The following is a 27,364-nucleotide window of genomic DNA, read 5'->3' on the forward strand; positions in this document are numbered from 1 at the left end:
ACAGTCCAGGAGCCCTGTGATTGATCGCTCCAAAGAGGTAGGCCCCACCCACCCAGCCAGGACTCTCTGATGGATTTCCCCTCAGAGGTCGGCCCAGGCTACCTGCCACAGTGCCACTGGTCAGGTAGCCTGGGCCTCCCTCTTTGGGGCAATCAATTGCAGGGCTCTGCGATTGATTGTCCCAAAGAGGTAGGCCCTGCCCACCAGGCCGGGACTCCATGATGGATCGGCCCCACAAAGGGAAACCCCCCCCCACCCACTGCAGCCCACCAGTTGGTGGCCTGGGCCTCCCTTTTTGGGGCGATTGTGGAGCCCCTCTATTGATCACCTTGCCAGCCAGTGGCCTGGGCCTCCCTCTGCAGGGTGCTCATGAGATCGATCACACCCTGCAGAGGGAGGCCCCGCGCACCCACCACAGCCCACCAGTCAGGGGCCTGGGCCTTCCTCTTTGGGGCAATCATGGAGCCCCCGGATTGATCAATCACTTTGCTGGCTGGTAACTTTTCTCTGTCCTCATGGGGCAATGTCCGGGCCCCTGACCAATCACATTGCACCCTCCTTAGCTGGCCTGGCACCAGTGGTTGTCCAGAAGGTCGTCTGGGCAGTCATTCTGCTTTTCAGTCGTTCAGTTGATTTGTATATTACACTTTTATTATTATAGATGATTAAAAATAAATATAAAAAATTGTAAATTATCACAAAATGGATAGGTATAATATTTATTAACAAATGGCACTGGGAACTTTTTAACATGGGAAAATAATTCAGTAGGGTATCCTATTTCAAAATTAACTCCCAAATGGCCAAATAGATAAATGTTATTAAAAACCATAGAAATTTGAGAGGAAATGAAGTTGACTCTCCATCTCATGGTGATCAAGAAGTTTCTATGCACAAATGTTAAAAACCACCAGAAAGAATACTGGTAACCAAGTAGGAAAATATTTGTAACAAGTACTCAAGATAAGGAATTCTTCTTAATCATCTTAAGAAAAGTCCATTTTTAAAATAAGTAAAGGGTACAAACAAAAAATAGTAAGAAGTATTAGAATTATGCTCAAATTCTATAATGATTGATGGCATCAAAAATACTAAGAAATTATTATCTTCTATGTCCATTTGAAATTGAAATATATTTAGAAGTTTCTGTCTGTTTAGGAACAGACTTAAATCAAGAAATGGGACAGTTAGACACACATTTCAATGTTTATGAGGTTGTTCACTAGGACAATCTGAGTAGAGAAGCTCATGTGAAATTCTACAATATAATATGATAAAATCAATATACAGGGTGGGGCAAAAGTAGGCCTACAGTTGTTCATATTAAAAATAATACAATAATGCCCAACTGGTGTGGCTCAGTGGTTGAGCGTCAACCTGTGAACCAGGAGGTCATGGTTAGATTCCTGGTCAGGGCATTTGCCTGGGTTGCGGCTTGATCCCTGATGCAAGAGGCTGCTGATCAATGATCCTCTTTCATCATTGATGTTTCTATTTCTCTCTCCCTTTCCCTTCTTCTCTGAAATCAATAAAAATATTTTTAAAATAATACAGTAATTAATAAACAATAATGTAAGAATAAACTCTGTTTTGCATATTCACAACTGAAAAGCTACTTTTTCCTTACTCTGAACTTTGATAACAGTAGCACCTAAAAAATAATCCCTAAATAATCTATAATGAAATAATTAAATATATAAGTAAAATTTCTGTGATATATTAAAATATTCATAAGATAAAACTATAACAAACAGAGCAAAGTTTAAATTTCTTAAAGTATGTATGAATAACAAAATATGACCCAACCTTTTGAAAAGCATATCTATAATAATAAAAGCATAATATGCTAATTAGACTGGACAGCCAAATGACTTCCCGGACATCCTTCCAGATGAAGGCGTGGCAGCAGGGGCCAAGGCAGAGGTGGTTAGAGGCAATCAGGCAGTTAGGCAAGCAGTTAGGGGCGATCAGGCAGGCAGAGTGGTTAGGGGAGATCAGGCAGGCAGGCAGAGTGGTTAGGGGCAATCAGGTGGGCAGGAGAGCAGTTAGGAGACAGTGGTCCTGGATTATGAGAGGGTGTAGGCCGGGCTGAGGGACACCCTCCCTCCCCCCATGCATGATTTTCATGCACCAGGCCTCTAGTTTTTAAATAATATTAAATATCATAGACACAATGCTCAAGATTGATGAACTAAAACTGAAAATCTGAAACTCTATATAAAGTAAAATTTCAATTTATTTATTTATCTACCATACATATTTACATTAACTGAACTTGTAAAAATATGGAATATTGGACCAGGCATGGCAGCAATGTTTTAAGAGTTATAATATCTATGTAATATTTATAAATAATTTCTATTTTTCACATAATTTTGTGCATTTTGTACAATAATCACATGTGGCTATTATAATCACAGAAAATTACATTTTTGAAAAATTATGACATCTGTCTTCTATTGAAATATATGATAGGCAGGGGTTATGAACACATTAGTATCATTATACAAAACACACACACAGGAAGTTGAAATGGTCAGGGGTGGGGGCATGAATGAAGCACAGAGTGATACGAAGCTAGAGATTCTGGAATGCAGAATTTGAAATTCCTTGAACATCTGTGAAGCTTATGTTCATTTTTGCAGGGTCATGACATAGTAACTTATCATGTTAGAAATAGAACTGACAAAATGTTACAAGGGTAGACAGAAAACCAGAATATTATACAGGAGGGGGCTTGCATTTATAAATATAAGAAGTGATACGGCAAAGCCACGGCAGTGGAAGTGAGAATAGAAAAGGTGAGCAAAATCAATAAAATTGGTGACAGATAAATTATAGAAGTGGGTGACAAGATGACTCCATAAAACTCTCCTGTTTTGGGATATGGTAAAGGAATATAAAGGCAGTCGATTTTCAAAGATGAATTCAATTCCAGATAGGCTGAACCTTGGAAAATTCAAGTGGATATGCTAGAAATAAAACAAACAAACAAACAAACAAACAAACAAAAAAAACCCCACAAAAATCCTGAATACCAGGATAGAAATTTAACAACAAAAAAGAAATCTGGCTAGAAAGTTATTAATTACCAATTTTCTTTTATATTTGAACTACATTTTTCATTGGCAGGATCATCCTTAAGTGATCATCTATTTCTTTTTTTTTTTTTTTAACATATTTTATTGATTTTTTACAGAGAGGAAGGGAGAGGGATAGAGAGCTAGAAACATTGGCGAGAGAGAAACATCGATCAGCTGCCTTCTGCACACCTCCCACTGGGGATGTGCCCGCAACCAAGGTACATGCCCTTGGCCGGAATCAAACCTGGGACCTTTCAGTCCACAGGCCGACGCTCTATTCACTGAGCCAAACCGGTTAGGGCGATCATCTATTTCTAAATGTATCCTTAGGAATAGGGTAAACGTACATTATGGGTATGTCTAGGTGAGTCCTAATTGATGCCCATTGCCTCAGCATACTGTTGAAATGACCAGTTGTCTGGATAAAAGTGTTCAATAAGTGGAAAATAAGTTGTCAGGTCACCCTATCAGCAGCCAGTGGTCCTGTGTCATGGCAATAAAATCTATAGGTCTCTTGAGTAAATATTCAAGCAATTTAACAGAACCAAAAATACATTATGATGTGGGCAATAAAAAGGTTTTCCTAGTAAATTATATTCCAAAATATTTAATACTATAAAATTTTCTTGGAAGGTAGCTATTTCACGAATGGAATATGCATTCACTATTATGCATGGAATTTTAACATGCCCTAGTGCACAGAGAGCATTTTGACTCATCAAACCTATGGGTTTGCTATTCTTTGCTTATGATTTTGGAGAACATTTACATTTACCATATTTGCAAAAGTATAATAATTGGTTTTTCTACAATAGTGGATAACCAAAGGTAAAGATATTGCATTCCTTTTTATGACATCTTAAATTCTAAGACTCAGCAGTAATCACTTCTTAGTTCATAAGTATTATTCAGAAGGCTTTTCTAGCATTAATTTTCAGGCTCACCTCACCTCTGAATAAAGGATGGCCCACAGATAATATATCATATCTTGCAGCAATATGACCTGGAAATTGAGATGAAATAAACCTCTTAATGGAAACACAGTATTGCCAAAGGCAGTTTTATCCGTAATAAACCCAAGACAGGTATTCAATGACATTGTTAACAGGAAACATTTTTAAAATGAGGTGATTGTGGCAAAAATTACCAATCTAAGTATTAGTTAGTCTTGACACGTAATTCCTCATATAAGAGCTTAGTAAATGTTTGGGGCAAAATGAAATTAAATAAGTGTCAATTTAATATGACAATACAGCATATGAAAATAGTTAAATCATATCACTAATTATGCATATTGATCTCACTTTATAATGAACATGACTGGTCCTTATTAGCAAGAACATCAATTAGGCACATGAGAGTGGTAGATAACTACATCTGAACTTTCCCCCTGATGTTGATTGATCATTTCTATAGAAAATGATACATGACAGATGTTATCATTGTACATCCAAAATATTGAGTTATTTTTAAGTAGTGGTTTAATGATCATCTCAACTATAATTTCAATACAAAAAGAACAGTTCCCAAAGGACATTTTAAAAAATAGCTAATCAAATGATCAATTTAAGGTATAAACATTATACAAATAATGAATTGGCTCAAAACGCTAAAATTTTCAATTCATTTAGAAACCAACAACACACAAAACAATTTGTATCAAATAGCATAACCTCAAAATATGTAGATCAAAACTGCCAGATTTTGTGGACCAATAGATAAATACAAAACAATACCTGGGAATTTAAACACATCTTTCTTATTAACAGAATATAAAAAATACAAAATTATATAGATTTAATTACATAATGAACAAGTAAACCCAATGACTATATAGACTACACAACATCCAACAAACATAAGAGACACAGTCATATCATGAACCAGGAGATCATTTAAAAATCTGACTATAGAGCAGTCCATAAATAAAAGTCTTAGCACACTTCAATTTGGAATCAGAAAGATTATGGTTGCTGACCAAAATGAATTAAGCTTTAAGTTAGATAAAACTGTTACACAATAAGAAACAATTTCCAAATAGTTAATTGATAAAAGAAATATAACGTAAATAAAAATATTTTGATCTGGATGTTTATAATAATATGTATTATGACTAAAGCAGTTCTTTTAAAATAATCTAATACTTATATACTATTAAAAAACCAAGGTTGAAAGTTAATTAGCAAAAAATCCACCTCATGTAGTTAGGAGAAAATACATCAAAGTAAATCATGGGGAGTAGCAGGAGGGAATATTTGTGATAAAAGCTGAAATTAATTGAATAGAAAATAAACATAACCAATGAAAATATCAACAAGACTAATAGCTACATCTTCAAAAGACACAAACAGTTCACAGATCCACAATAAAATTAAGAACAAAAAAATAAAGTCACAAATAATCAAGACCAGGAGTCAAAAAGAAAAGATGTAATCAAAGAACTTGTATGCATGCATATGAGCATAACCAATGGACACGTATCATGGACTATCGAGATTTATTCCAGGAATGTGAAGCTACTTAAACATCATAAAACCATGCAGAAAATGACTAAAAATGATATACACTACTTATTAAGGTTAAAAAATAATAAGATCTACAGATATATTATTAAATAGGAAAGTTCATTGAATTTGCTGGACACAAAATCAAAATGTAAACCTACTGTGTGTTCTCTTGAAAAACTGTGTGTGTGTCTCTTTTAAAGTGACCACGGTAGTGAAAGTCTGTGGCATATCCTGAAGAAAAGGTAAGACCCTCCCTCAGAAATAAGTGAGTCAGAAATTTGGGCCACTAAAATCCGAAAGGCAATTTTTGGAAACAAAAGCAACTGAGAGCCTAAGTTAGAGTACAGCTTTTGTGAGTCAAAGGTTTAATAGCCGAAATAAAAATACACACCAAAAAATAGATTTTGGGCCTTTCCATAGAAATGGCTTTTTTAAACATCCCAGAATTTTAACTGGCATCAAGAATGGCTAAGCCCACGTATAGACAATAGAGTGGTGAAGACCGGGAGGGGCGGGTACAGGGTGGAGGGCATCAATGGGAAAAAACAAGCCAACAAATAAAAGGACATCTGTGATACTTTCAACAATAAAGATACATTTTCAAAAAGAATAGCTAAGATCTTACAACAAGTTTGAATTACGGATGGCTCAGTCCTCAGAAAGACTAAAGTTGAACCCTAATTACATCCAAGTGAATAGCTTTCATCTTACTTGCCTTTTCTTAACAAAAGTAAATCCCGCACGTGATCTCCTTTACTGAGATATTTTCCGTATACTCAAATCATTTTCACAATTTTTTATACCCATTATATGGGACAAAATATTTTAAAAATTAAGTAACTAAATAAAAAGACAATATTTGCCTTGATAAAAAATATAAAAGACACAATTCCAACAAATCCAAAGGGTATCAAAATATTTGATTTATCAGTTAGGAGACACAGACCAAAGATAAATTTAATTAATATGAACTGGAAATTGTGACAAAATTAAGGATTTTGAAAGAAAACTAGAATGTATTAAAAGCTTCAAACGTAAATTCCAAAACCAAAATTCAAAACTCAATAGATGGGTTTATTGGATTTAAAGAAAAATTAGGAATTTGTAAAACTACATTGGAAGAAAAAATCCAGGTTAAACATTAGAAAGAACAAGGATGGGGAATACAGAAAAGAAAATTAAGAGAGCTATATGGGACATGGTGACTAGATATACCTTCCAAATAAATGGAGTCCCAGAAAAACTGACTCCAGACAACAAGGAGGAAGCACCATTTAAAGATATAATAAGCAATATCCCTTAGAGCTGTTAGAGGGTATCAAGAGATTCAAGAAAACCTATGACCCCTAGCATTATAAATATTAAAGTATAATTAATTCTAAGGACTGTGTGGCTTAAAAAACAGAAAATATTTTCCAGTTTTATTTGTAAATAACTGACATATATCATTGTATAAGTTTAAGGCATACAACAGGATGGTCTGATTTATATATGTTGTGAAAAGATTAGAAAAATAGGTTCAGTTAACATCCATCATCTTATATAGATACAACAAAAAGAAAAAATAATCCTCTCTGGATGAGAACTCTTAGGATTTATGCTAACAACTGTCTTATATATCATAATGTTCATCCCTAGTGTTCATCTTGTAATTGGAAGTTTGTATCTTTTGACCACTTTATTTCCAATCCCCTTCCCCCCAACTCTGTCTCTGGTAAACACAAGGCTGATCTCCTCTTTGATCAGAAATTGATTTTCTCACAGTTCTGAAGGAAGGAAATCTGCGATGAGGTGCCTGCATGATCAGATTCTGGACCTGGTTTTCAGAGTAATCAATCTTTCTGGTACTTCTTCATTTAAGGTCACTTTTCCCATCAAGAGGGCCCAATGCTCATGACCTCATCTAATCCTAATTACCTCCCAAAGACTCATCTCCAAATATTATCACACGGGGGTTAGGGCTTCTTACAATGAATTGGGGGGGGGGGCACAAATATTCAGTTCAGAACAGTTGCATCATAAAACTGATATAAAAGAAACTCACAAATATTTCAACGGCAGTAAGAAAAAACATATTGTATTCTTTCAAAGAAAGAAAAGAAGTACTGGAAACTGGAAAACAATAAAATTAATTGAAATATCCACAAACATAATACAGTGCCCAGTAAACTTTATTCTAAAAAATTAAAGAAAAAATAGACTTCTACTTCCAGCTATGATGAAGTAAATAGGACTAATATACCCTCCCACCTTTTAAACAACTGAAAAAATGTACAAAAATAGTATACATTTTTTTTTCATATTGGTTAACAGGTAGCACAGAAAGATAATTCCTGAAAGAAAAATAGCAAATTGAAGTTATTCCTAAAATTGCCTCCACTTTCTGCCCATGGTGCAGTTTCCAGGGTGTATCACAGGGAGGGTGACCCTAACAGAAGCCAGCAGTCTTCCTGAGTGTGTCGAGAGTGATCAGAGTTCAGGAGGTCAAGAGTCTAGAACATGTACGCAGCTATCAGAAGAGAGGGTGACGCATAAGGGGAGTTCCAGAGATCTGTCTAAGAATCCCCTTGAATCTTGCAACCAACAATATAAAATTCATTGTGTCAGGCTTCCGCTTAAAAATTACCAGGAATGCAAAGAAGTAAGAAAATATGAGCCCCTCCCCCCCCCCCCTAAAAAAAAAAAAAAAAAAACCAGGAAGCCTCAATCAATAAAAAAGATGCAGAAAAGAAAGAGGTGGTGAAAATAGCAAATAACACATATTAAAACAGCTATAATAAAGATGTTTAATAAGCTCAAAAAGTTAGAGGATAACATGGCCACAATGAGAACAAAAGTGGAAGACACACAAGACAGACCATATATGAAAAATACAATATCAAAAATTAAAAACACCATTGCCTGATGTTGCTCAGTGGTTGAGCATCGACCTATGAACCATGAAGAGGTCATGGTTTGACGCATATCAGGGCACATGCCTGGGTTGCAGTCTCTATCCCCACTGGCGGTAGGCAGCAGGCAGCTCATCAATGATTCTCTCTCATCATTGATATTTTTATCCCTCTCACTCCCTCTCTCGAAATCAATAAAACATATTTTAAGAAATTAAAAACACACATGATTATTAGTTATAGCAGAAATGACAGTACAGAAGAAATATATAGTGAATATAAAGAAGATTTGACCTTGGGTGGTGGACAAACAATGTGATATACAGATGACGTATCATAAAATGGTACTCTTGAAACCTATATAATGTTACTAACCAATGTCACCCCAATAAATTTAAGGAAAGACAGCAATCAATACTATACAAAATAGAGCAAAGACAGAAAAATACTAACCATAAAAAACAATGAGGTGAACAAAACCAAAAGTGAAAAAATACAGACAGAGCATCAGTAGTCTGAGACTATCAAACAGTCTCACATATGCGTAGTTGGAATCTCAAAAAAGTTGCCAAGCAAAAAAAATTTGAAGCAACTATGGCTGATATGTTTCCAAAGATGATATAAAAAAAATCATAAACCAACAGATGGAAAATGCACAACAAACTCCAAGCAAAAGAAATTTAAGTAAACAACACCAAGCCACAATTGAATCAATTTTCAGCAAAACTCTGATAAAGAGAAAAACTCCAACACATATTCATACGATACAGAAAATAGGGAAAAATGCGAATATATTTTACCAGAAACTATGAAAAGATGATGGCAGTGGATAGAGATCTGAAAGGTACTAAAAGAAAAAAATGTACAATTAGGATTTAACAATGAATAGTTGCATACTTATGGAACAATTCATCACCTATAGACTTAACACTATTGGAAATATTAAAGATTTTTTTTAGATAAAAGGAAAATGATACTAGATAATAGAAAGTTACATAAATGGCAAATATGTGTAAAATAAAAGTATTTTTCACAGTGTTTATCTCTTTAAAATATAATTGGCAGTTTAAATGGAAACTAATAACCATGTGCTGTAAGAATTATAACATATCTGGAAGTAAGGATGGGGGTGAAAATATGGATACAAAGGTTCTTGCATTATATGTGATATGGTATATCATTTAAAGGTAAATTCTGATAAGTTAAAGAATTTTAAGCCCTAGAGCAAATTCTGAAAAAATAAAGCAAACAGGTATAACTATATACTCCAATAAGGAAAATAAAATACAATCATAAAAATATGTAACTTTTCTAAAAGGCAGGAAAAGAGGAGCAAAATGAATGAAGGATATATGAGAAAAATAGAAAAGAAGTAGAAAAATGAAAAATTGAACCCCAAACGTGAACATATAATGTTCTGATTATATATCATACAAGAATCACTGATTTTTTAATATTTGTTCAGCTCTTTTATGATATAAGAATTAGAGAGACAATTTCCATGTTGGATCTGAAACCTTATCAGTCTTTTAAATTTTTTCTTTTTTTACTCAGCTTTATTGAGATATAATTGGCATATAACATGTGAATATTTAAAGTTATGCATTATGATTATTTTATACACATTTTATATTGTGAAATGTTTACCAAAAAAGATTATTTAACATATCCTTCACCTCCCATAATTATTATGCTGTTGGTGGTGTTATGGTGAGAACATTACAGTTCTACTTTCATAACAGCTTTTAAGTATACAATACAAAATTGGTAATTATATAGTCATCATAATGGACATTAGCTCCCTGGAATTTATTCATCTTATAATTGAAGGTCTGTACCGTTTGACCAACACATATCTATTTTCTCCACTGCTCAGCCCCTGGAAACTAGCATTCTACTGTTTCTGTGAGTTCGATGGTTTTAGATTCCACATATTAGCGAGATCATACAGTATTTATGTCTATCTTTTTATTTATTTAATTTTTTAAAAATGTTTTTTTATTAATTTCAGGGATAAGGGATGGATATATATCCCTTGATAAAATTTGTGCACTGGCGGGTGGGGGGCTCCCAAAGCCCGGCCTGTGCCCTCTCACAGTCTGGGAACCCTCAGGGGATGTCTGACTGCCGCAGAGGTGGAAGAGGCTCCCGTCACCACCTCTGTGCTTGCCAGCCGTGAGCCCGGCTTCTGGCTGAGCAGTGCCCACCCTGTGGGAGCACATTGACGACCAGGGGGCAGCTCCTGCATTGAGAGTTTGGCCCCCGGTGGTCATTGCACGTCATAGTGACTGGTTGTTCTGCTGTTTGGTTAATTTGCATAATAGCTTTTTATTATGTAGCTTTTTATTATTATCCAGCCTGCAATCTGGGCATGTGCCCTGACCACGGAATTGAACTGTGACCTCCTGGTTCTTAGGTAAAAGCTCAACCACTGAATTAGCTGGTCAGGCTCTGTCAGTTCTTTTAAATGTAACCATTCCAATGGGTGGTTTAGAGGTTAAATTTGCATTTTGACTGATGACTAATAAGCTTTAGCAGCTTTCTGTATATTTATAATTCTTTTAAATACTTTTTAATGCACTGCCTCTGTAAAACTTTGCCCCTGTTGAATGTTTTTTTTTTTTAATTTTATTTATCTTTATTGCTGAAAGTATTACAGATGTCCATGTTGTGGTTTTTCCCCCTAGTGACCCTCTTCTCCCTGCACCAGCCCCTCACAAGCCTTTGCCACACTATTGTTTGTGTCCATGGGTTATGCATATCTACACTAATAAAAGAGAAACATGCAAATTGGTGTCACTCTGCTACGCCCACCAGCCAATCAAATGAGTAGGCAAATTAACCCAACGAAGATGGCAGTTAATATGCACACATAGGCGCCCAGCGGCCTGGGTCCCGGGAACATCATCGGCACCCAGGTCACTCCGAGGTAGGCCCTGTGTGGGCCCTGAGCAGCCTAGGAAGGGCCTGAACCAGGGGGCTCCTGGGCAGAGCCAAGCCTTCTATTGGAGCCAAGGGGGGGCCCTGCCCAGGCCTAAAGCCTCGTCCAGAGGTTTTAGGCCTGGGCAGGGGCCGAGCCAGCAATCGGAGGGAGATGGGGGGCCCCTGCCCAGGCCCCGAGGCTTTAGGCCTGGGCAGGGACAGAACCGGTGATCGGAGGGAGCTGGGGGGCCCCTGCCCAGCCCTGAAACCTTGGCCAGAGGCTTTAGGCCTGGGCAGGGGCCAAGATGGCGATCAGTGTGAACTACAGAGGAAACACCTTTTCTGACCGCTCATTGGTTAAGCTCCCTGTATGCCACTGGTAATATTCTTACTAACTTTGGTAATAAGAATCCAAAAAGGTGATCTAGGGTTTTTCCACCTCACTCCTGGGAAAAAAAAATGATGGTCCGCTGCAGAAGTGCTAAGAAATGTCATATCCTGCCCTAGCCAGTTTGGCTTAGTGGATAATGCCTTGGCCTGCCCACTGCAAGGTCTGGGTTCAATTCTGACCAAGGGCATGTACCTACATTGCAGGCTCCTCCCTGGCCGGGGCCCAGGTCAGGGCTCATGCAGGTGTCAACCAATCAAAATGTTCCTCTCACTTTGATGTTTCTCTCTGTCTTTCCCTTTCTCTTCCACCTTCTCTAAAAATCAATGGAAACATATCCTCAGGTGGGGATAAAAAAAGAAAGAAAGAAAGAAATGTCATATCCTATGAAAGACACATCTTGAAAATGCCTAAAATTGTCATTTTTTCATGGTGAAGGGACTGGAGTCCGTGTTAATGAAAACACCTTGCTGGCTGTGGTGACTGGCAGTGGCTGCAGCAGCAGAGTGATGGGGCTGGTGCCTTCCCCTGATCCCCGGTTATCTCCCACAAAGGGAGGCCAGACTGTGGCTTAGGCCCACTCCCTTAGGGGAGCAGGGAGGCGGCCTAAGCCGTCAGTAGGACATCCCCTGAGGGCTCCCAGTATGTGAGAGGGGGCAGGCTGGGCTGAGGGACCACCCCCCGCCCCTGTGCACAATTTTTGTGTACAAGGCCCCTAGTATAGTATACATATAAGTTCCCTGGTTAATCTCTCCCCCAGCACACACACTCCCCCTATCCAAAACTTCCCTATGAAGTTCATCAGTTTGTTCATGCTTCTATGTCTCTGTGTCTATTTTTGATCATCAGTTTATTTTATTCATTAGATTCCACATATGAGTGAGATCATGTGATACTTATCTTTCTCTGACTGGTTTATTTTGCTTAGCATCATACTCTCCAGGTCCATCTATGCTGTTGCAGATGGTAAGAGTTCATTCTTTTTTACCATAGCATAGTATTCCATTGTGTAGATATACCACTCATTTGCTGATGGGCACTAGTCAAACTTTTCTCACTGATTTATTGAAGGACTTTATGTAACTCGGTATAAGTCCTTTTTCAAGTATGTGTGACAAATATGTCCCATTGAGGTTTTTCTTTTTGAAATTTCATAATGGTAACTTTTGATAAAGACAAGTCTTTACTTTTAATATTATTTAATTTATAAGTCTTTTCCTAATTTTTATTTAATGTAGAAGATAACTATAGTCTTCAAATCATGAATGAATTGTCTTATGCTATTTTCTAGAAGCTTAATTACTTTGCCTTTGACATTTACATTATAATCCACTTGGTATAGGTTTTATATATGGTGGAAGGTAGGATTTAGATTTATTTTTCTTATATTAATAGTTATTTAATATACAATAAAATGTTTTTCTTTACCCCAATGCAGTGCTCTGTAATTTTTCTTAAAAATTATGTGTACATGGACACAATGTCTGACAAACATGGTGCAGTATAACAGTAAAGTGAAGAACGTTTTGGGACACTGTATGTTCTACCCCTCTACTTGGTTGTAGCTATACCTATACCACATTGTCACAATTAGTGTAGCTTTACAATAAGCTTTGATTTCTGATAGTGGCAATCTTCCAACATTGTGTGTTTCAAAATACTCCTGGATTTCATGGCCATGTTTGATTATAAACAATGTAGTCTTTCAACTTAAAGTCGTGAACTTTACTTTTATATTTATCTTGTTTGTTTTTTGGGGGGTGGGGGTTGATTTTTTGTAAATCCTCACCAGGATATTTTGGAGGATTTTTTTTTATTGATTCTTAGAGAGAGCAGAAAGAAGGGAGGGTGAGAGAGAGAGAAACATCAATGTGAGAAAAACACATTGATAGGCTGTCTCCAGCACACAGGATCTCATCTGCAACCCAGGTAGGCTTCTGACATATATTCTCTTTTGTTCATCTAAAAATGTTTTGCCTTTATTTTTCTCCATATGCAAAGTTCTCTTAATATTTGAATGTGCATTTAGTATCATCATGTATTCTGGAAGAAGTCTATACCTTGATTATTATGGAATATTCCTCTAAATCTCTGCTTCCTAGTTAGTTGTTTGTTCATTGAATGTTGTTAATTTTCTTTTGATTAATATATGCATGATATATCTTTTTTCACTTTTTTGGTATTCATTTATTTGCATGTCTTAATTCAAAGTGGCTGTCTTTTAAGGGAAATAATATTGGGTCTTGTTTTTATATTCAATTTGATAATTTCTGCCTTTAAGCACAAGGTTCATACCAGTATAACATTTCCCTTAAAGGGGAGAAAATATAAAAATGGCCATAATCACCATTTGCATTCACTATTATATCAGATCTTCTAATCTGTTCAATTAGATAATGATAATATGACACACATTTACACAACACTATTATATATGTTATAAATAAAATTACATAAATGCAGGAACAACTACAAACTATGAAAACTGGTAAGAATTCAGAAAAGTGCTTAGAAGTTAATAGTAAAAAGCAATGTTACTATGTAGACACAGTTAATTGGAAAATGTAGCAGTTTGAAGTATTTGCAAAAATACAAAAGGATTGCTTAAGGTGAAGAAACAAAATGCAATATCCATAAAGATAAATGATTAAAACCTTATTATAGGACCCAAAAAATTATTGAAAATATATCCAATATTAAAAAACTTAAACATATATATTCTTCCTAAACTAAAAGAAAAATTACATGTGATTCCAATAAAATGTACAACATGATTTTTGACTGAAATTGTCTATTCCCAAAATTGAAAAAAAGACAATGAATAAATAATCAACATTAGCCAAGGAAATTTTGAAGGAGGAATGGAAAGAGTGGATTCATTCATTTTACAATATTTCAAGACTTATACATAGAATAATTAAATCACAGTATGGTATTTGTTCAGGGGTCATGAATAGAGCAATGAAATAAAGTAGAAAGCAAGAACTATATCTATGCATACATGAAAGCTCTATGTATGGCACAGTTAGTTTCAGTTCACTGTGGAAAGTATGGATTATTCAAGAAACAATATCAGGAAATTGGTTATAAGTATGGCAAAATAAAATAGAACTGAACTTTGCTCCAAATCCAATTTAATCTCCACACTACATAAAACATGTGAAAAATACAAAATATTAAAAGAATGCATACAAAATATCTATCTCTTCAATAGCAGAGAACAATTGCTTAAACAACAGACATACAATCACACAAAATATACACACACATCAAAATTAAAAGAAATTATTGAAAATTTTGTCATATTTAAATGAAAATATTTTATCTGGATAAGTAGTTTCTGAAACAAACTCTTTCCTAGATCTTGAAGTCCTTCATGCAAATTCTTCTATGTACAAATGATTTACATTTTTTGTCACTATACTGTCCCTTAAAATTAAAGACTAAAATTAATAAATACAAAAAGAGCAGATGAAATCTGCTGACAATAAAGTACACTAAATTAAGGCATCTGCACTACATGTGAAATGTGGAATGGGTCGCTAGCATCCATATTTAAAATTTATGTATGGGTTGCTAGCGTAGGTAAGCTCCAGAATGTCCATCAAACATCAAAACACAATAATAAGACTCAGAAACACTCTCAGCTGACACCATAAAGGAGAGCACTTAATGACTACCTCTCCAGTGCAGTTTGAGGAAACATACTCTCATCCAGGCCACCACTATGGTACCTGTACACCCTCTAATACATGTGCTCCTTCCATGACCAGATGGGGTAGGGTTCCATTTCCTTGGGGATCTGCAAGCTGTAGGAACAATTCCACAATCCCAAACACTTCATTTTCCTTTAGTGTCTGTTAACTGCTCCCCAGTGGGACTAAAATATCAGTTCTGTTATGCCCTTTTGAGAGTCAAGGGTCTGGTGCTGACATTGAAGCATGCTTGTGTGTTATTCATATCTTGTGAATCTATGTCTCATTAAAAAAGGGAACAATCACGCCCTGGCTGGGTAGCTCAGTTAGTTAGTGTCCTCCCAATATGCCAAGATTGGGGATTCAATCCCTGGTCATGGTAGATCCAAAAAGCAACCAATGACTACATAAATAAGTGGAACAACAAACTGATCTCTCTCTCTCTCTCTCTCTCTCTCTCTCTCTCTCTCTCTCTCTCTCTCTCTCTCTCTCTTTCCCTTTGTCATACTTATTCAGAATAATTATAGAATGCTGTATAAGCTACATATAGTAAGTGAAATCACTATATGTCCTAAATATAGATTACTAATTTGCAAGGAATTGATTGCAGCATGTCAAAATGCACCTAATACTGAAAACAGAAGCAATAGATAAATATCTATAACTAGCCATTTCTCATAAGGATCCCCAGTGCCGTGGACTTACCCTCTTGTTATTTATAACATATTTGATGTATTCATTAAAAAATTAAATAACTGATATTTGTTGTTTCTCATATGAGTATCTTGCATAAAAGTACATTGCAAATTTATATATGTTTTTGTTATTTGGAATGGACTAAATTAGAGATTTTCATAGAGTAGTCTATCTTTTAACTGAAGTTAGTATTTTATTAATGCCTGGATTTATTCCAAAAGTGACTTAAGAAATATTCTGAGGAAAAAAAGCATAAAAAACTTATATGAGTGAAACACCTGTTTAGGTCTAGAGGACAGACTTGATAATTTCTGAGGTCTAAAATATATGAGAACAGTCGAAACCGGTTTGGCTCAGTGGATAGAGCGTCGGCCTGTGGACTGAAAGGTCCCAGGTTCGATTCCGGTCAAGGGCATGTACGTTGGTTGCGGGCACATCCCCAGTAGGAGTTGTGCAGGAGGCAGCTGATCGATATTTCTCTCTCATCTATGTTTCTAACTATCTCTCTCCCTTCCTCTCTGTAAAAAAATCAATAAAATATATTAAAAAAAATAAAATAAAATATATGAGAACAAAATATTTACTTCTTATCATGGGTATCATGTAGCAAAAATAAAATCTAAGGATACTACTAGACTAGATAAGGATGAGCTCTACTTTGACTTAATGATTGTCAGATTTTTACTTGATATTTTCTTCATTATCTTCCTTTATTACCATTAGTTTTCATAATGAGGCACTATAGATCTCTTTACATGAATACCCTTGTACAACTACATATTGAGTCATATGTATGGATTTTGCTCCAAATATTTAGAAATTGTTGATACTGATTTATAGTGAATAACAAAAATAATCTATATATATAAAAGGCTAATATACTAAGTGTCCCTCCAATCATCCGATTGGTCACTGTGACATGCACTGATCCCCAGGTGTCAGATGCTCAATGCAGAAGATACAGTGACATGCACTGACCATTTACAAAGAAACAGCACTGCGGACCTGGTGCTGAAAAAGCAACACTCGGCTTCCCCCAAGTGGGACAGGCCCTGCCACCACCCCAGAGTGACAGCCCACCAAATCACAGCCAATGCTGCCGAGACCCCATGACACAAAATGCGGCCCACAGCCCAGCCCAGAAATGGTGGCTATGGGCACCCGGAAATGATGTCACATAGCAACATCTGGCTTCCTCTCCCTAGAGACTAGCTTCCTTGGAGTTTCTTGAGCCCAGGAACACAACTTGCTTTATAGCCAGGTGCAAAAATTTTACACTTTAACCAAATGTCTGTGAAACATATTTCCTTGCCTCATCTCATTCGATTCTCTAGAAGTCCTGGAGTAGGTAGATAGGAGACATGGTAGAATCCTATTTTCTTTTCATTAGCCAGAAAACAGAGATTTAGAAAGTTTAGAGACTTGACCCGACTGAAAAGAAGTAAGAAATGGTGGACCTTGAAAATGACTTCAGTTTTTCTCACTGTGCAGAATATAGTCAAACACTGCTGCAGTTAAATATTTTACCCTTTGTTCTTCCTGAATGGTCTACAATAATAATCTGCTTCGTGTTGTTATTTACTGCTGTATTGCTGACAATTACCTGAAAGAGAAGTTGGGTGCTTCATTGGACTAGAAAAAGTTTAGCTAAATCAGAAATCAGGTCCAATTAAGCAAGTTTATTCTATATATGTAAAAGGCTAAGTTGACTCATGCATGCACGATTCATATAAAGCTCTCACTGGCACCAATCACACATGTGTGTTTTGATTTGTCATTGTTGATCGTGAATTTGGTTCACACTTCTATTATAGAGAAAGGGCAAATAGCAATATTAAAACATTTCTTCTAATTAATTTCCTTTCAATGTACAGGAATCCATGCACCGGGCCACTAGTATAATATAATTCATAATATAATATAATATAATCTATAATAATAAAAGGGTAATAATATGCTAATTAGGCTGGATGTCTTCCAGACGTCAGGCAGCCACAGTGGCAGCAGTGGCATGATGGGGGCATCACCTTGCCATGATTGGCTGGTGGCCCTCCCTCAGGGAGCAGGCCTAAGCTATCAGTAAGACATCCCCTGAGGGCTCCCGGACTGTGGGAGAGAGCAGGCCCAACTGAGGGAACTCTCCCAGTGCATGAATTTTTGTGCACTGGGCCTCTAGTATAATACAATATAATATAGAACTGCTGAAAATTTTTAAAGAATTTCTTTATACTTTTAATAAAAGTTATTGGTATGTCATGCTAAATACAGAATGAACTAAAAAAGTAATTCAGATGTTGAATATCTTCTGAACTCATTATTATGTGACTCATTCTTGAATACTATTTTCCAGGCTGGAGTGTTCACATATACAACCCATGAATTCCACAGGCCCACTCTTATGATCTCTATAACTGTTATAATTGAGTTATTATTTAAGTATACTGAATGAAAATTCTGAGATTCTATAATTGTATTTCAAGATGCATATAAGAAATGTTAAAAAATTCTTCATAAAATAACCTTGATAAAATGAAAATATTATATTAAAATACATAGTTTTATTTGTCAGTGTTTACTTTTCAATTCTCAATTTTAAGTATAGAGTTCTTGTTACAAAACAGTTTACTTTGTCTTTCTGTTTCTTTATAAATAATAAATGTATGCTTTCAATTGCAGATTATTTTTGTGTTAGAATCATTATTGTAGTAGACACTGAAATAACCCAGGAGGTGCTCATGTGCCTGTAATGGAACTCTATCTTCATGACATAAATAAGTAAGCAGGTTTTAAAAGGTTATTTGTTTTCCAGATATTAAACAGTATGTTAAGGCTTCAGGATTTAGCATCATAATCCATATTTGCATGCAAGTGATCAAAAAGAAAGCCAAGGTTTTATTACGGATTTAGAATTGCCAGACACCAAGAAAAGCCATTAGAGGGGGAAAAAAATGTTGCTTTCACAAACAAAGCTTTCTCCTCAGTTGACAAACCTTATCTGCTTGATAGTTTATTGTATAGAGGGGAAAATGTGTTTTTATGCCAAGTCAGTGACACGGTAAATATTCCTAAATCCATTTGGGACTAACTCATAACTCAACTCCTGCTTGTCAATATTCCCAATGGTGTGCTTTATTTATCCCCTCTCAAATATAAAATATATTCAACACCACGGAGGTTCTTCAACATTTTAGCCATTAAGTATCTCTGAACCAAAACTGTATTATCCAAGTGTATCATCCCACATAGCACTTTTCAAAACTGTATTATCCAAGTGTATCATCCACCACAGGTTTTCTTACATTGTTTTCAGCTAGTAAGGATATGTCTACAAAATCCCCACTTTTTTTCACATATCTCCCCATGTAGTGGTAAGTGTAAATTTCATGATGTCTTTCCCATTCAAATACGTCATTCGTAATAAAAGTTAGTGTTTAGGATCAATATGCATAGATTCTTCCAGTCTGTCACTTTCTCCATATGGCAAATCTTGAATTTTCTTTTAGAAGCCTTTGTATTGCCAAGGTTTTCTGGCTGTAAAATCACCCACATTCAGTTTTATGTTGATGAAAGATGTTTCAGTTTACCCAGAAAATTCTAAATCTGACATATGCTAAAATATCCCTGCTGACACTCACAATAGTATAAAGGAGGTTAACTGCTCGGTCAGTGGGACAGGTTGCTCATCAAAATAACTGGGATAATAACTAAGGCTGAGTCTGTACAAATTGGATTTTTTCCAATGGGTTTCATAGCCAATGCTTTGCAATAAGATTGTTTCCATGCATCTGATGTCAGCGGCCAGGAGTACTCTCCCCATGACACAATCTCCTGGGCCTAAATGTAATCATTATCTCCTAAAGAAAAGCATTTATTCAGACCTCTTCCCAGGACACTTCACAGTAAGAACTGTAGTATTAGCAACCCACAGGGCCAACACTACATAACAGTAGGCAGAGAGAGTAGAGGCCTTTCGACACCACATACTGCCAGCTAAGACCTTTTTAGTTTTGGTGTCAGTACTTAAGGGCTTTGGGGAGAACTGTACATTATCTGTCTACCTTCTGGAATTTTCACCTAAATGGCACAATACATCAGCACATTAACAACAGCCCAATGTTGAAAGGTATCTGTGGTCTAGACAAGTCTACTTCTTCTAAGAGATATGTTTGCATAATCTCAGATGGAAGTACCTTTTTTCCATTGAACTCCCGTGATCATTTGCAGCTTTTTATCATTATTTATCTATGGCAGTTCTTTTTGCACTGTAATACTCTTTCCACTCGTACTGATATATAATTATTTTTTAAACAAAAATTCCATTTCATTTCATCTGAACCTGCTTCGTAACAGCAAGCACAGGGTCTTGATCCATCACCTATCTGAAAACAAGTCCCTGAAAATGGTGCTCAGACTGAAAAGAGGAAAGGGTAGCAATTTAATGGCACTAGAAAAATAAACACCCACTGTGAATGGTAAGACTGAAGTAAACAGGGTCAAACTTTGACAACAGGAAAATGCAAAAAAAAAAAAATTGTTCCAGGTGATATCCTTGGAATCTTTCTTTTGTCAGATAAAAATAAAAGAATGCTCATTTCTTACATGATAGAAACTTCCTCTGTTTTACCAACCAGTGCCTTGGGTTGGACATTCATATTTAAACATTTGAAAATTCTTATTTAACATTTATCATTATCAATATGAAGTAGAAGAGTTTCATGCCACTACTTGCTGTTAGTTCTAGAAACACAGAGGTCTGGCTATTTTTAGTAGAATCATAGTTTTGGGAACTTCATAACAAAAGCCATGACAGTTCTAAAAAAAACTATCCCAGTAAATTACTAAAGAAAGGGGAAAATTTAAATAATAATTTTCCAGTTCCAACATTTCCTATTTGCTACAAATTTCTTTCCCTGATACTCCTATGATACTTTTTTCATATCTCAGAAATGTATCTCTTAAAACACACACACACACACACACACACACACAGTGAGAGAGAGAATGAGAGAGGATCTATGCCTGTGTTTAATATAAAAAGGGGTTTTAGCCGAAACGGGTTTGGCTCAGTGGATAGAGCGTCGGCCTGCAGACTCAAGGGTCCCAGGTTCGATTCCGGTCAGGGGCATGTACCTGGGTTGCGGGCATATCCCCAGTGGGAGATGTGCAGGAGGCAGCTGATCGATGTTTCTCTCTCATCGATGTTTCTAACTCTCTATCTCTCTCCCTTTCTCTCTGTAAAAAATCAATAAAATATATTTTTTTTAAAAAAGGGGTTTTAATGATGGTCAAAATTAACATGGATTGTGACCATATAGTGCTTACAATCTGGCAGGGAAGTCAACATTATCAGACACCTCCACAAAGAGACATACAATTGTAACGAGTTATAGCTACACTATGTTAAGAGAAGATAATAGGGTCAGGCATAGCAAGGAAGGCTTCTGTCAGGAGGTGACTAGCTTCTTGAGATAATAGGCAAAAAAATAGGTGACAGCAATGATCTCCTTAGGGAAAAACAAACAGATGCAAAGACCTAAGTGGGAGGTCATATGACAGGGAAGAACCTAAGGACTTCTGGTGGTTCCTGGAATCCAGGAAGGGAAGGGAGCATTGTGGGATAAGTTGGGTGCATTTAGAAAAGTGCTAAACCATAAGAGTATGTAAGTCATGATAAGGAATTTTGTCTATAGAGAGATATGACATCTCAGTCTTGTGTCTCTAAATCTCTCTTTGGCTGCTTATGGAGAATAGACCGAATAGGTGCCTCTGAGTCTATAATAATTTAGGAGCCTCTGGAGTATCCCGGGGGCGACATTATATTATTTGGGACTGGGAAATGGCGGTCCCAAATGAAAAAAAGTGGATGAATTTCAGAAGATTTTTTTTTTGTAGGTAAATATGACCAGATTAGGTGACAGAATTTGTGGAATGACGGAGAGAGGTGACAAGATGATGCCTATTTTTTTTTTATCTGGTAAATTGTGAAGGCATATACTGAGCTCAGAAATGTCTAAAGAGTATATTTGGAGGGAGAACCAAGTGCTTAGTTTGCAACATGTTAAATTTAAGGCACTTAGGAAATTGGATGTATCAAACTGGACCAAAATACATACATTCATGGTAGTCATTAAAACTTTGCTTTCTTTAAGAATTTTGCACTCTTCTTTTTAAAATGAGCACTGCATAGTATAACATGTTTCCTCTTTGTTCTACCTTTTGGAATTGGGATTACTAAACCTAATTCATGTAACCATCTTAGTATTCATGGTTAGCATATTACGGTAACACTAATTTCTAACTGTGCTTTTGTGGCTCAAGTGTCTGGTATGATTTCAAGTATATAAATATTTACCTAAAGATATTAAGCATAAAAAATTGATCTGGTTGAGAGCATATACAATTTTTAAAGTATATCAAATATATAGTATAAGAATAAAAAATAATGTTTATTAAAAACTATTAGAAAGTATCAAATAATGTTTGCAATTATTATGATAAGTCAACTAATGTTATCAGAGTTGATATTTACAAGTCTTAAACATCAGGAAATTTGTTTCAGCAAAATAAAATTATTTTAAATATTACATATGAAATGTTATTAAGCAAACCTTAATATAAAGAAGGCATATTAGTTTTATAGAGTGACCATCATTGCTATTATGTGTATAGTAGATTATCTTTAGATATATATGGATCTATTTATACAGGCATACAAATCTTCTGTTCAGACGTTGTTTTTTATTGTTTAAATTCATCAGTGCTTTAGTTAAACCAGAAACAATAGCAGAAACATACAAAAGTACTATTTTACTCACCAAGACTAATTGAAAATGCCACAGTGAGAAACATAACCATCATAATAACCACCACCTCTTCAACTGTCCTGCACTAATAACTAATGGATATCCCATTGCCTCATTATTGTACTACTTCTCCATTCATTATTTCCTCCAAGAAAGTTACCAGTATTCCATTTATCTTTTAAAGGGATTTAATGGATGTGCTATGAATTTTCAATGAGCTATTTGAAATTTGGGGAACCTAATTAGGAATGTATTTACTTTCTCTTTTTTTCAGGGTGATTAATTCCATTAAAGAATTTCAGCTTAATGTTACTCCAAAAAAAAATAGGAAGGAAAAAGAAGATTCTACTTCTATGGACTAATGGACTGCTAATTAAAAAAACTGAATTAAGCATTAACTCAGAAGAGACATTTTCAATATATAAATTATTTCTGTTTAGCCTTCTATTGCCAGGTTAATTAAGTAAATCCTTTGGCCTTATTGCCATTAGTAAATGAAAATGTATTTGAATTAACTAAGTCTTATGATTTACACAAGGGAATCTATATCAGTAAATATATTTCCTTTGCTAAGAGCTTTCATGACATCAGATGTTTTATTTTTAAAAAGTCAGCCTTATTCATGGAAAACAAAAATTCATTAATTATCTAATTGTTGGCCAGATAAAATCTCTGGAGTTTCTTATGTGGTTGCTTTTAAGAAACAAACCCTATACATTTCCATGTCTTCCAATGTGTGAATTCAACCAGTCTTAGACAGGGTCCTCCATTTCTTTAAGGAAAGTAAAAGATGAAAAATCTAGAATATCTTCCTCAAGTTTCTTTATTTAATAAAAAAAACCTCAAGGACCTAAGCAACAAAAGCAATTCTTAAGATAAATGAGTAAATTATGTACCAAAGGAGTACAAGGTAATAAAATATACATAGAAGAAACCTACGCTAAAACAATGACTTCATATCTGTCTTCCACATACTTAGACTCATCATTTTATGCTACACTTATAGCTATAATAAATTAATATAACCTAATATATCCTTTTTGTTTACCTCTTAAAAGTGGTCCTTCTACATTATTTTGAGCACACTAGCAAAACGTACTGGCTGCCTGCTTTAAAACTTATGTAATCCATAGCACCATGATTCAGAAATAAGTTCTTAAAGAACAATCTCTATGTTCTCTGAAGGGCATAGCCATTTCTATTGCTGGCATACTGAGCTGTAATATGCTGGAAAATAAACTAAGGTTATGAAGTGTCTTCTGCCCTTCCTCTCAAGGAAATTTCAATTGCTAAGCACCTAATTACCAAAAGACAATATCAGTTCTAACAAACCTTGCTCTTTATAAAAATTCATCCACAGCATTTTCTGTGTGGTGACATTTTAATAAAAATATATTCCTAAGAGCAGCAAGAGATGCCTATATCAAATAGTGGGGAGAAGGAGGGATAAAAAGAAATATGTCAAATTTAAACTAAGTAATCTATAAAAATGGCAAAGCAATAGAATTATAGGTATGGACCAGGAAAGTAAGGAATTTTCTAGAGAAATTGTCTTGACTTTTCAAATCCTATGAACATAGTCATGTGATTAACGCATTTATCTGATTTATCCAGTAATTAGAAAGCCCAAAAATATATATGTAGCTTAGAATTTGTCTCCTGATTTCAATTCATTTTCCTATATGTGATTTCCTTTTTCTTCAGTTTTTTTAGTATTAATATTTATAAGCAGCCACAAAGTCTCCTTCAATGACACAAAAGGAATATGTCAGTCAATAATCCAACCAATCAGGAAAAGTTTTATTTCTAGTTCCACCCCCTTATCTCCATATACCACAAGTGATCAAAGTCATAGAATAAATGCTTGATTTTTTTTCATACTCACCTACGGATATGCTTATTGATTTTAGAGACAGGAAGAGGGAGAGAGAAACATCAATGTGAGAGAGAAGCATCAACTGGTTGCCTCTTGTATGCACCCCAATAGGGGATGGGATCTGCAACTAAGGTATATGCCCTGACTGGGAATCAGACCTACAAACTTTTGGTGTATAGGATGCCACTGCAACTGAGCCACACTGGCCAGGGTGAGTGCTTGACTTTTATGAATCAAAAGGCCAGTGATTTTATCTCATCTTTACAAATCATTAGTCAAGATACTTTGATAAAATACTTGTTCATTCTGCATCTGTTTACTCACATGCAAACATTAGTATTTCAATTTTTCCCCTATCTATTCCTCAAAGCTGCAAATATAAATTATGGCAATGCATTGTGAAACAATTCTAAAAAATCAGAAAATTCCATAAAGATATAGGTCATAAACATAAAAAATTGTATATTTTGTATCTCCAGAAATATGACAAAAATAAAACAATTAGTGACTAATGTTGGTTTAATTTGTACATTAATTTATAAGGTTTTTTAGTAAACCTCTCCTATGTGTTTTTTTTGGGAAGACATTGCCTGTTTTTTATTGTGGACACAAAACATTTAAGATATACTCTACACTTTCTAATTATTTTTATGTTGCAATATGACATGAGTTTGATAGAGAATGTTTAGATACAATAGGATGCTAAAATGTAGAAAGAGAATTCATTACTGAAAATTCTATTTTTTGATTCTATAGTAACACAAGGCATAGGATACATATGTGACTAGTCTTAGTCATTATCTGGTGTTCAATTATCAAAATGTACAGAATTTCTTTTCAAGTCAGCAATTGTTCACTCTAAGGATTGTTTCCCAGCATAGGCAATATATGCTCAAACACTTAGCAGAGTTTCTAGAACATAGCTGATGTTGAGTAAAAATTAGCTTGCTTCTTCTATTTCTGATGGTAAAATAAGGAAGGCTATCAGTTTTGTGTGTGTGTTTTTTTATACTAGCAAATCCACCTTTTTCCTGCCAATAATTTTCCTAGAAATAAATAACACTATGTAAGTACTTGGTATGTACTTTTTCATCAAAAACCCAATAGATCTATAGGTTATCATTTGTCATTAAGAAATATGGGGTGTCCCAAAAATGTATACACACACTTTGAATAACTATAAAGGCAGTGTTTATTAAAATACATTTCATTTTCAAAATTGAGCTCTCAGCTGTGAAAGTGTATACACAATTTTTGGGACACCCTGTGTAAATTTAGCTTTGAAACACAATTAGCAATGAATTATTTTCAACCACTGAAGTCAGCAAAAATTAGGACATTCTTTTTAACTGGAAGGAGCTCCCTTTGGCAATGATCAAACTGAAGGCAATTAACTTACTTCTGGAGCCTGAAGAGTTCCTCACTGCTGTGAAGGAGTCGGCACTCTGCCTGGCTGCTGCAGAAGACGGACAGGGTGAGAGCATCTCCAAAACTGAATCTGAGGCTGGTGTCAGAAGTAAGGGTGCTCAGCTACTGCATGGCTTCCCGACACCTGGCTGAATGGTTACAGGGACTCTTCAAAGGAGACAAGCACAAAAAAGTTGTATCAAAATATGTTTAGGAAGTATCTTTGATAAATATAGTTGCTGTTGACTGTGTGATCAACCTCAAACTATATCAGGAATATCACTAAACGGAATTTAAATAGATTTGCATAATGAGGCTTTCCAGAGGAATGTGCAATATGCTCTGATTTCAATAGATATGTTGCATTCTGTTTTTCATTTTGGAAGGAGTCTTCTTATCTCATAATTGAAAATAGCTTAAACAATCAACAGATATCTAGTTCAATTTTATTGATGCGTTTCCATTAATTCAACTTGCAAGCGAATGTTAAAAAATGTCCTTAGTCAACAAATGTATAATCATTACCTACTATGCACCAGATACATGACCCTGGGGATATAACACCGAAATAAAGCTCTTAAATCCTGCCCTCATGAAGCTAATAGTCTTATGTTGCATTGCCTGTATTTTCTTCAGTAGAGAAACTATTTCAACACACAAGTCTATGAAGGAAATACACAGGTATGCCACTTGTATTTTAACGTTCTGTCAGAAGATTGTTGATTTCTATCTATGTCTGAGGGTTCTATGTCAATCTAAATAATAATAGACCTAGCTTTTTAAGACACAATATTTAATCCCCCCATGATTCTTGTAATAGAACCAACTAATACTCAACCACTATCATTCTTAATGCAGAAATGAGCTGAATTTATAAAAATGTTCTTGAAATGAATAAAAGAATTGTAATTTTACTAGGCTATGACTTATTTCATCTACAGAAGCAAAAGTGAGGAATAATATAATTCCAAACTGTAACAATAAAAAAAATAAAACGTATATAAGACGATACAAAGATAACTCAGGTTAAATTTATTGTTCCTGCTCTTTTCATTTTTAAAGATGTCTGAATGAACTTACAGAGTCAAAATTTAAC

The 27,364-nt window shown here is 35.3% G+C and overlaps 1 protein-coding gene across 2 annotated transcripts in view; it reads right to left on the reverse strand.

Moving 5' to 3' along the window:
- The window catches only part of LRFN5 (leucine rich repeat and fibronectin type III domain containing 5), a 308,108-nt gene that overhangs the window by 126,029 nt on the left and 154,715 nt on the right, over nucleotides 1-27,364 (reverse strand). For both annotated transcript variants that reach the window (XM_059659451.1, XM_059659443.1), the window contains exon 2: nucleotides 26,261-26,436. The gene's annotated coding sequence lies outside the window, so the exon portion shown is untranslated. The remainder of the gene's footprint in view (nucleotides 1-26,260; nucleotides 26,437-27,364) is intronic.

The sequence above is a fragment of the Myotis daubentonii genome, chromosome 1 (assembly GCF_963259705.1).
Source record: "Myotis daubentonii chromosome 1, mMyoDau2.1, whole genome shotgun sequence".
Taxonomy (NCBI): domain Eukaryota; kingdom Metazoa; phylum Chordata; class Mammalia; order Chiroptera; family Vespertilionidae; genus Myotis; species Myotis daubentonii.